We start from the raw sequence: 10931 nt of genomic DNA on the forward strand, positions 1-10931 counted from the left end.
GGAACAGTTTGGCAGTGTTCAACTCAACATGGAGGATTTGCAAGAGAACAAAAGTGTCTTAGAACAATAGGTTCGAGCACTCACTTCCGAGTTGGGGGTCATCAAGGCTTCGTTGAATCAGGGGGAAAAGGAAAGAGAACGTCTTGAGACTTTATTTTCTGAACAATTATCCAAGGCCAGTGAAGAAATCAGGGCATTGAAGGATCTTTTGAACCAAAAAGAAATTTATGCCGGGGAGTTAGTTCAGAATTTGACTAAGGCACGGGAGGATCTTCGTGCCTCTGTGGATAGTATGCATGCTTTGGAGAATTCTCATGCCACCCTTCAATCTTCTTATAATTCTGTATTAGCCGAGAATGAAGGACTCAAGAATGAGGTCGCTTCTTGGGAAAGGGATTATGAAATCCTTGAGGAAAAAACTGATGTTGAGGTGAGTTGGGCCTTCCTAAATTCTCGTCGTGCCACCTTACTAGAAATGGGTCAAGAGAACTTCAACCTTGAATCAGAATTAGCCAAGGTGAATGAAGCCATCGCACGAACTCAACAAACACAAGATTTTTCATCTCCCGAGGTTGAAGTTCCCTTGGTTGAAACTACCTTGGCTGCGACCTCCACAGTTGAAATTCCAGTGACTGTTGAAATTGCTACGAGTGTCACTCCTTCCTCGAGTTCCTCCGTTCCTCCTGCTGTTAGTCAAACCAAGATTCTACCCGTTGATGCTCCTACTGCTATATTTGAAGCTCAACCTTCAGTTGTCGATGGTGCTGCTCCAGTTGAGCCCATTGATGAACTCTCTTCAGTTCCTTATTTTTAGAAGAAATTTTATAACTGTTTTAAATTCCCTTGTTGCAGGTGCCAATCTGGAAAACCATGTTTAAGATTTTTGGTTTCTTGTGATAGTTTGTTTTTGTAATCAAACCCTTTGCTATCACTTGAGGGTTGATTTTTTAGAAATACAAGTCCCCAAGTCTTGTTATGGGGCATTTTGTATAAACAATTCGATGACTAAGTTTATACTTAGTCTTAAGTTTTGAATATTAGGAAGCTTTTATTTATCATTGAACTTCCGTATGTTCTATCCTTGCCTTTTTATTTTCAAGGACTTAAAGAATAGTCTGCATTTTTGTTCTTTAAAAATGCTTTCATTAACCTCATGACTAAATAACATGAGTTTTATAAAAGAGGGCCCTTTTATATTTTGACACTTAATGAAGAAGACGTCTCAACTTCATAATGGTGTGATCATACGACAAAAGAAATAGGAACACACATATTTTTTGCAATAACTTCGAGAAAGTATTAATTCTGAACTTTGACAAGTTTTGAGTAATACTTTACATGTGCTTGAATTACATCTATAACTTTCTCGCAACTGTTTTTTCTTGTAACAGATTTTTTAATAAAAAATAACAAACACGAGGTTTTTCTTTATAACCCGTTTTAGAACAATAAATGCAAGGTTTTTCTTTACAACCTGCTTTAGTACACAACTTTTACCCTAATTACAGTAAGGATTTCTTTAGCCTTGGCTCATGACTTTATTTGACTTTTATTACTCTGCACTTGACTTTTTCCCAGGCTTGATTTTTCTTCAATCTTCTCTGCCCTCTTTATATATACTCGTGTATATTATGTAGTCCCCCAAGTGTTTGAGTGTTGAAGTATGAAGCCTCGAGCACTTGATAATTTCTCTCATTTGGTCCTTTTCCTGAAAAGGAAATACATACGGGACTCATAGGTACGATTATAGATGAAGATTGCTTAACCCGTTTAAATTTCTATCAGAATAATTGTAACCCTGGGCCATGAATTTTAGTTTATTCCATTTTGCCTTACAGAGCGTGACTCATCATTTAGTACGGGTTATCGTTTTGCCTATCATCTAAACTCGTTAGTAAAATTTTAACAATTCAAAAACAAATATAATTTAACATGGTGATACCTGACCGTGGGTTTTTCCTTAGAAGTAGTATCTCTTCAAATGAACTGCATTCCAATGCGAAGGAAGCACCTTCCCGTCCATTGTTTCCAACTCGTATGCTCCTTTTCCTGCAATATCTCGAACTCTGTAGGGTCCTTCCCAGGTTGGACTTAGTTTACCCGCGTTGGCCGCCTTTGTAGATTGAGAAACTTTTTTAAGCACGAAGTCCCCAGTTTTGAAGTATCGCAGTCGTGCTTTCCTGTTGTAATATCGTTCGATCACTTGCTTTTTTGCTTCTATTCTTATTAATGCGGCTTCTCTCTTGCCTTCCAGTAGATCCAAATTGACCCGCATCTCTTCATCGTTAGACTCTTGTGTTGCTTGTGAGAATCTTGTACTCGGTTCTCCTATTTCAACTGGGATTAATGCTTCAGCTCCATAAACTAAAGAGAAAGGAGTTTCACCTGTGCTCGTCTTTGTTGTCGTGCGATATGCCCATAAAACTCCGGGTAACACTTCAGGCCAATTACCCTTTGATTCCTCTAAACGTTTCTTCAAATTGTTGATTATGACTTTGTTCGTTGATTCTGCTTTCCCATTGCCTACTGGGTGATAAGGTGTAGATGTGATCCTCTTAATTTGCCAGCTCTCAAAAAACTCAGTGACTTGAGCTCCGATAAATTGAGGGCCATTGTCGCATACAATCTCCTTTGGTACACCAAATCGGCAGATGATATTACGCCAAATGAAGTCTTTGACCTCCTTTTCTCGTACCTGTTTAAATGCTCCTGCCTCTACCCATTTAGTGAAGTAATCAGTAAGTACGAGCAAAAATTTTACCTATCCTTTTGCTTGTGGTAATGGACCCACGATATCCATTCCCCACTTCATGAATGGCCATGGTGATATGACCGGATGTAACAACTCCGCAGGTCTATGCATGTTGTTACCGTACCTTTGACATTTATCATATTTAGCTACAAAACTTTCCGCTTCTTCCTCCATTTTAGGCCAGTAATATCCTGCTCTAATCAAGGTTCTTACCAGTGATCTTCCACCTGCGTGATTCCCGCAATGCCCCTCATATATTTCCCTCATTACATACTCCGTTTGAGAAGGTCTGAGGCATCTTGCTAATGGACCACCGAACATCTTACGATAAAAATTCCCTTGTTTTAAACAGCAACGAGCAGCCTTTTTTCGAAGTGCATGCGCGTGCTTCTTGTCATTAGGGACGGTACCATACTGTAAAAAAGCAACAATTTCGTTTCTCCAATCCCAAGTTAAATTATTAATATTTACCTCATTCTTATCTGGATCGAGAACTGAATGAAATAAATGTATAACTGCAGCATTTGCATCTTTTGCTACATCAGCTGCGGATGCGAGATTAGCTAAGGCATCTGCTTCAACATTTTCATCCCTCGATATCTGTATGACCTTCCAAGTTTGGAATTGCTTTATCAGTTCCCGTACCTTTTCCAAGTACTGTTGCATCCTTGCTTCCCTAGCTGTGCAAGTCCCCAGCATTTGATTAACCACGAGCTGTGAGTCACTTTTGATCACTACTTGATTTATACCAAGTTCTCGTGCCAATTCTAAACCTGCAATCACAGCTTCATACTCCGCTTCATTGTTAGTTACGGAATGACATTTAATAGCTTGCCTAATAGTTTCACCNNTCTGTGATTTTATTGCTGTTCTAGGTAAGTACGTGATTTCATATTCACTTAGCTCTATGGCCCATTTAGCTAACCTCCCTGACAATTCATGTTTATGCAATATATTACGTAGGGGGTATGCAGTCACTACAACAATGGGATGACATTGAAAGTAAGGTCTTAACTTCCTAGATGCCATGATTAGAGCAAGTGCTAATTTTTCCAATTGTGGATACCGTGTCTCTGCATCTAACAAAGATTTACTAACATAATAGATAGGAGATTGTTTACCCTGCTCTTCTCGTACCAAAATCGCGCTTACCGCAACTTCTGAAACAACAAGGTAGATGAAAAGTTTCTCCCCAGCCTTGGGTTTTGCTAGCAAAGGTGGATTTGACAAGTATGTTTTCAAATCTCTAAGTGCTTGTTGACACTCCTCATCCCATTCAAAATGATCCTGCTTCTTAAGAGCTGAGAAGAATATAAAACATTTTTTCGATGATTTAGAAATGAACCTTCCCAAAGCTGCGATTCTTCCTGTTAGTCTTTGAACCTCTTTCTTGTTGGAAAGTATATCTGGAATTTCTTCAATGGCCTTAATCTGTGCAGGATTCACTTCAATACCACGGTTAGAAACAAGAAAACCTAAAATTTTCCTGATGCCACACCAAATGCACATTTTTCTGGATTCAACTTCATATTATATTTTCGTAAAATTTTAAACGTATCAGATAGGTGCGATATATGATCTTCTGAATGTTGAGTTTTAACTAGCATATCATCTATATATACTTCCATGGTTTTACCTAAATGTTCTTGAAACATTTGGGTGACCAACCTTTGATACGTTGCACCTGCATTCTTAAGACCGAAGGGCATTACCTTGTAACAGTAAGTCCCCATGTCTGTTATAAAAGAAGTTATTATTCATCACCTGGATCCATCTTGATTTGATTATAGCCTGAATATGCATCTAAAAAACTTAATAGCTCATGCCCTGCAGTAGCATCAATTAACTGGTCTATGTGCGGTAAAAAAAAGGAATCTTTTGGACAGGCTTTATTAAGGTCTGTGTAATCTACACAGACTCGCCACTTACCGTTCTTCTTAGGAACCACAACAGTATTAGCTAACCAGTTAGGATATTTTACCTCACGAATTGAACCAATTTTTAGCAACTTTTGAACTTCCTCTTGAATCATCTTATTTTTGAAAGTTCCTTGCTTTCTTTTCTTTTGCTTGACGGGAGGATATGATGGATCTTTATCAACTTATGAGTCATGACTTCCGGTGGTATCCCTGTCATGTCAGAATGGGACCAAGCAAAACAGTCCGTATTAGCTTTTAAAAATTCAATCAATTTACGTTTTACCTCCGGGCTAAGATTAGCTCCTATGTACACTTTTCTCTCGGGCCAATGTATAAATAACACCACGGCCTCTAGATCTTCTATCATTGTTTTGATGTTCTCATTCTCCTCCGGTTCTTGAATGGTATCAGGCCTTGAATCCAGATCTGTTTGCTTTTGCTCAGGTGGGGTTGTTTCCGTGTTACCCTCACCTAAATTCTGTAATTGCTATTTGTCTTCACCTTTAACCGTTGAATCTGCAACGGAATTGATGCTTCTAGATGCTTGTTGATCACCTCTGATTTGGCATATTCCCCATGGAGATGGGAATTTAATAACTTGATGTAAAGTTGAAGGAATAGCTTCCATGTCATGAATCCATGGCCTCCCAAGAATCATATTGTAAGCCATTTCCATATCTACCACTTGAAATTTGGTATCTTTAACGACGCCTTCTGCGAATGTGGTAAGTATTGCCTCCCCTTTTATTACAACACTAGAGTTATCAAATCCCGACAAAGTATGCGCCTTTGGGATTAATTTATCCTCCGCTTGCATCTCGCACAATACCCGTATTAAAACAATATTCTGGATCAACCAAAACTCGTTTCACGATAGTATCATGTACAAGTAAAGATATTACCAGTGCGTCGTTATGCGGAGTTATGAGTCCCTCGGCGTCTGCGTTGTTGAATATAACATTCTCCTCTTCCAGTACATGTCGAGGCCTCTTCCCGTGAGTAATTGTCACTTTTGAAACCTTTTTATATGATCCATCATTGATCTCTTCACCTCCACTTATAACGTTGATAGTTCTCTTGGGCGAAGGTGGTTTTGGAGGCTCCTGTCTGTTCTTCATGTATGCTTGTTTACCTTTCTCACTGAACAACTCAGTAAGATACCCTTGTTTTTACAAATGATCAACTTCACCTTGTAGAAACCTGCAATCTGCTGTTTTATGCCCATGATCGTTATGAAATTCGCTCCAATGATCAGGGTTTCGTCTGTTCGGATTTGATTGCATTTCCTTTGGCCATCGTACCTTATCTCCCATGCTCCTTAAAACAGTCACTAGTTTAGAGGTGCTTACATTGAAGTTGTAACCACCGAACCTTGCCTTTAGACTTCCATCATCGTCTCGTGACCCGCATGTGTTTCGATCATTCCCGAACCTTGATGAGGAGCCTGATTCCCTGTTCCTAGGTTTGTGATCGTACCTTTGATTATCTTTTCTTGATCGTGAGTCTTTCCCCGCAGGTCCCATGTATGGTTCGTACCTGTTTTTATCGGATCTCTTTTCATTTTCCACACGCCTTGAGCTTACCTTTTCTTCAGTTTTATGTCGTAAAATAATATCTTCTTCAATCCTCATCTTTGTACTGTATCTGTTGTAGACATCATTCCATGTTGTTGCTGGGAATTCTCGAAGGCTTTCTTTGAGTCGCCTCGTGGCTTCTGAACTCTTTTCATTCAAATTACTAGCAAAGGCTATGGCTGCCCAATTGTCAGGTACTCGTGGCAGCGTCATTCTTTCCCGTTGAAATATATCTACAAACTCTCTAAGTAACTCTGAGTCTCCTTGCTTGATTTTGAAGATATCTTCCATTCGCTTTTCAACTTTTTGAGCTCCCGAGTGTGCTTTGATAATAAATCTGCAAGCTCAGCAAACGAATTTATAGAATTTTCGGGTAAAAGAGAATGCCATGTTGAGGCTCCTTTAGTGAGTGTTTCACCGAATTTTTTGACCAGGACCGACTCAATTTCTTGCTTAGTCAAATCATTGCCCTTGACACCTGTTGTGAATGCAGTAACGTGATCTCGTGGATGTACCATCATACTTTGGAATATCAGGCATCTTAAACTTCTTTGGAATTGGAAGGGGAGCAGCACTTGGCTTCCATGGTTGTTGGGAATATTTATCTATATCCACTCCCTTGATCACGGGCGGTACTCCAGGTATTTGCTCTATGCGTTCATTTTGCTCTTTAAGCTGTTTCTGCAAGGTTAGTAATAGATTTTGTAAATCAGAGTTAACTGGATTACCTGGGTCTCTCTCTTGTCTTTCACTAGGGGTTCCACCGCTGCCTGAATTAATCAATCCTGAACGAGGATTCTCCAAAATGTTGTTGTTTGGAGTAGATGTGGGTGGAACAGTAGGTAATTGGTTAACAAAAGCTTGAAGAGCGTTATTGACTTGAGAGGCAATGAGTTTTTGCAGAGCCTCATTCATGGTTTCAACATTTTCGAATTGAGCCTGTCCATCTGTGTGAGATCCACCAGGAGTGCCTTCACGAGACCGTCGTGGGGAGCCTCGTAGAGAACCTAGTGGAGAGCCTCGTGGGGAATCTCCCTGAAGTTGTTGGATTGTGTGAATTTCCGGGTTTTCTTGAGTGTTGTCATTGTTGTTCGACATGATTGATGCAATCAAGAAAATTAGGTTAAGATATGCTTGATTATCAGATTCCCAGTAACGGAACCAATTTGTTTAACCAAAAATTAGATTTTAGGTCAAAGCTTGAATTTAAAAGAACTCGGGTTACTGATAATCGAAAAAGTATATAAGAAAGAGATTTTGAATAATATAATCAGAAAGCAAATAGAACAAAGTATATTCCAGTAATGTTTTTCGTCCCCCCACAGTTGTTTGTGACTTTCCCTTTTATAGCTGTTTTGGGAATACAGATTTTCCCTTTGTCATAATAAGATAATTATGGGTAATTAATGACCTTAAATGTTACGTTATGCAATCATATACATTCAATACAAATTCTCTAACGTTTCTAGTTTTTAATACTCATTAAATGCTGTATCTCGGCTCTTTTTTGCTGTCAGATTCATTCCTTTGTCTCTTCTCGATCCTTGACCTTTGAGTGTCTTGAATAGGTACGAGTGTTGAATTATTTGTATGACTGCTCGTGCCTTCTTCATTTAACTTGCTCGTATCTATCGTTGCTTGTGTATGTTGTTGCTCGTATCTGTTAACCAACTTTAATTCTTTGACTGCTTGATCAGTCTACGTGCCATGACACATCACCATATATATATAAATACAATTTTCCCCAATACACTCTATCCATCGATGGTTGGTTAATTAGCTGGGAGAAATCACTTAGTAATATTTTTATTTTCGTTGAAATTTGAACTTGAAATCTTAAATTCACCCTACTTTATTGACCATGAGGCTACACCCTTGACATTTCGAATATGGAGAAGAGGAATGTTGATGCATAAATTGTGTGCAGTCGTATAACCATAACTTGCCGATCACCACATCCTATTCAAGGATGAGAGGTTTCACACATGATCAAACTCTTGGCAATATAAATGTACATATTAGGCCGTGCGTATATTAAAGCAGTTGCGTACCGAAACCAAGGGTTCAATGGAATCCCTTTCGCCGAAAAATAACACTATGCAAATAGAGTAAAAATATTTTTATTTAACAGAAACCAAACTCTTGAGGATTGCCAGGCATCCTAATTGACTGAGGTTGGAGCTAGTGCGATCTCATTTACATATACTTAAGCATAACATGATTTTGACAAATGACTTTAATATACTTTTTGTTGAGACAAAGGAAGTCTTAAGCACATGATTCTCTTGAGCATACCATGATTTTGTCAAATGACTCTATTGTACTTTTGTTGTGATAAAAGAAGTCCTAAGCACATGGAAGAGAATTTCCCACAAGAATTCTTATCAGACATGGAAAGTTCAAAGTTTAGTATTACAAGCTTGTGGATCTCAAGTAGGATCTACAATGCGTAAGGTAGAAAAATTGTTTCCTATAAACCCTCAATTCAAAAAAAATATTTTCAAAATAGATTAGAAAAATACAAAAATAACATTAAAATAGCAATTTTGATCTCCACATCTAAAAATATAGACGAGGATGACATTTGAGAAGAAAAACATGATAGGAAAAATATGTAAAGTTTACTAATCATTAGTGTTTTCAAAAAATCAAAAAAGAAATTGGTGGTAACAACCCGCATAACATGTGTGTAATATGAGTTAACTCTAAAATTCGATTAAACTAAATCTGCAGAAGTGAAATAGGATATTGGAATCCGTTTGATATTCAATTTCACCATTTACGAAAGAAATAGGAAAGCCAATCGCACAAAAACAACAAAAATATAAGGGCCCAACCGGGTTCGAACCGGTGACCTCTTGATCTGCAGTCAAATGCTCTACCACTGAGCTATGGACCCTGTTATGCCTGAATATTTCAAAATATTTATATGATATTTTGAATGTCTCATAAATTTTCTAACTACGAACCAGAAAGGTTCAGAAACTCTTTGAATGAGGAATGAGGCAATAATGAAAATCCATAAATGAAGAAGTAGCTGGTCAGAATTTTCTAAAGTTGTATATTAAAATTCCTTTTTGATCTTTGAATTGCTATTTGTCAAGTTTTCGCACTACAAGTCTACAACTTCTAAACTTTTTTTTATCCGACCAACTTCTAGATTTCCCATAACATAAAATGGCATGAATAGCACGGATTAGCCAGTTTTCGAACTGATCATTTAAATATAGCCAGCGTTTGCGAAGTTAATGAAAAATAGCCACTATTTTGTTGCAACATGGAAAATTCTAGCATAATATACTGGACATTGGTGCACCTGTGTATTAACTTCCATCATATTATGTTGGAACTCCAACACGGGTGAAGTTCATTAACTTATGAGCTTGTTACTATAAGTTCAGGACTAGCTGTCCTTATTTATGAGCTTGTAAGTCTAAGTTTAGGACTACTTGTCCTTAACTTTTGAACTTGTAACTTTAAGTTCAGGACTACATGTCCTTGACTTTTGCTTGGAACTCGAAGTTCAGGACTATCTGTCCTTAATTTCTGTGCTTGTAACTCTAAGTTAAGGGCTACATGTCCTTAATTCTGTGCGTATAACTCTAAGTTAAGGACCAAGTGTACTTAATTTTTGAACTTCCATCTCTAAGTTCAGGACCAAGTGTCCTTAACTTATGAGCTTGTTATTGTAAGTTCAGGACTAGCTGTCCTTAATTTATGAGCTTGTAAGTCTAAGTTAACGACCATCTGTCCTTAGTTTTTGAGCTTGTAACTCTAAGTTCGGGACTACATGTCCTTAATTTTTGAACTTATAACTCTAAGTTCAGAACTACCTGTTCTTAACTTCTGTGCTTGTAACTCTAAGTTAAGGACCAAGTGTCCTTAATTTTTGAACTTCAAACTATTAAGTGGCAGCAAAATCTCTACTTTGGTCAAGAGAAAACAACCTGAAGATAAAAATTACTAATATCTACTTGCATATTGTGACGACCCGGCCGGTCGTCTTAAGAATTAATGCCCCGATCCCCTATTAACTGCTTTTCCCAAGTTTATTTCTGCCATTTGATTTGCCGGGACGTTCGGTTTTGAGTTTCGAAGAGTTCTGGGACACTTAGTCCCTAAATGAGAGCTTAACTGTTGGAAAATTGTCCATAGTCAGAACAGGGTGAAGAGGGCCTCGGAATGGGAATCTGATGGTTCCGTTAGCTTCGTTAGGTGATTTCGGGGTTAGGTTCATGTTCGGAATGTGTTTTGGAGATCCGTAGCTAATTTAGGCTTGAAATGCCGAAAGTTCGAATTTTGAAGTTTCCGGTTCGATAGTGAGATTTTGATCCGAGGGTCGGAATGGAATTACGGAAGTTGTAGTAGCTCCGTCATGTCATTTGGGATGTGTGTGTAAAATTTCAGGTCATTCGGACGTGGTTTAGTTAGGTTTTTTATCGAAAGCGTATTTTGAGAGAAAATGAAGTTCTTAGGCTTAAACCAGTGATTAATTCGAGTTTCCGATGTTGTTTTAGGTGTTTTAAGGATTGGTACAAGTTTGAATGGGGTATTAGGTGATGTTGGTGCTTGTCACACCTCATTTTTAACACACCTACCCCGAAGGATAATGTATAGGGGAGTTTTTCCAATTTAAGTGACATTATTCGAAATGGGATTGTTTATTTATTTCAAAGTCGCCACTTG

General features: G+C 38.2%; 1 non-coding gene across 1 annotated transcript; it reads right to left on the bottom strand.

Moving 5' to 3' along the window:
• Window positions 1-9072: 9072 nt before the first annotated feature.
• TRNAC-GCA lies at window positions 9073-9144 on the bottom strand. Its single transcript has one exon. It is a non-coding gene; the product is annotated as a tRNA-Cys (tRNA).
• Window positions 9145-10931: the final 1787 nt, after the last annotated feature.

Source organism: Nicotiana attenuata, unplaced genomic scaffold (assembly GCF_001879085.1).
Source record: "Nicotiana attenuata strain UT unplaced genomic scaffold, NIATTr2, whole genome shotgun sequence".
In the NCBI taxonomy this organism is placed as follows: domain Eukaryota; kingdom Viridiplantae; phylum Streptophyta; class Magnoliopsida; order Solanales; family Solanaceae; genus Nicotiana; species Nicotiana attenuata.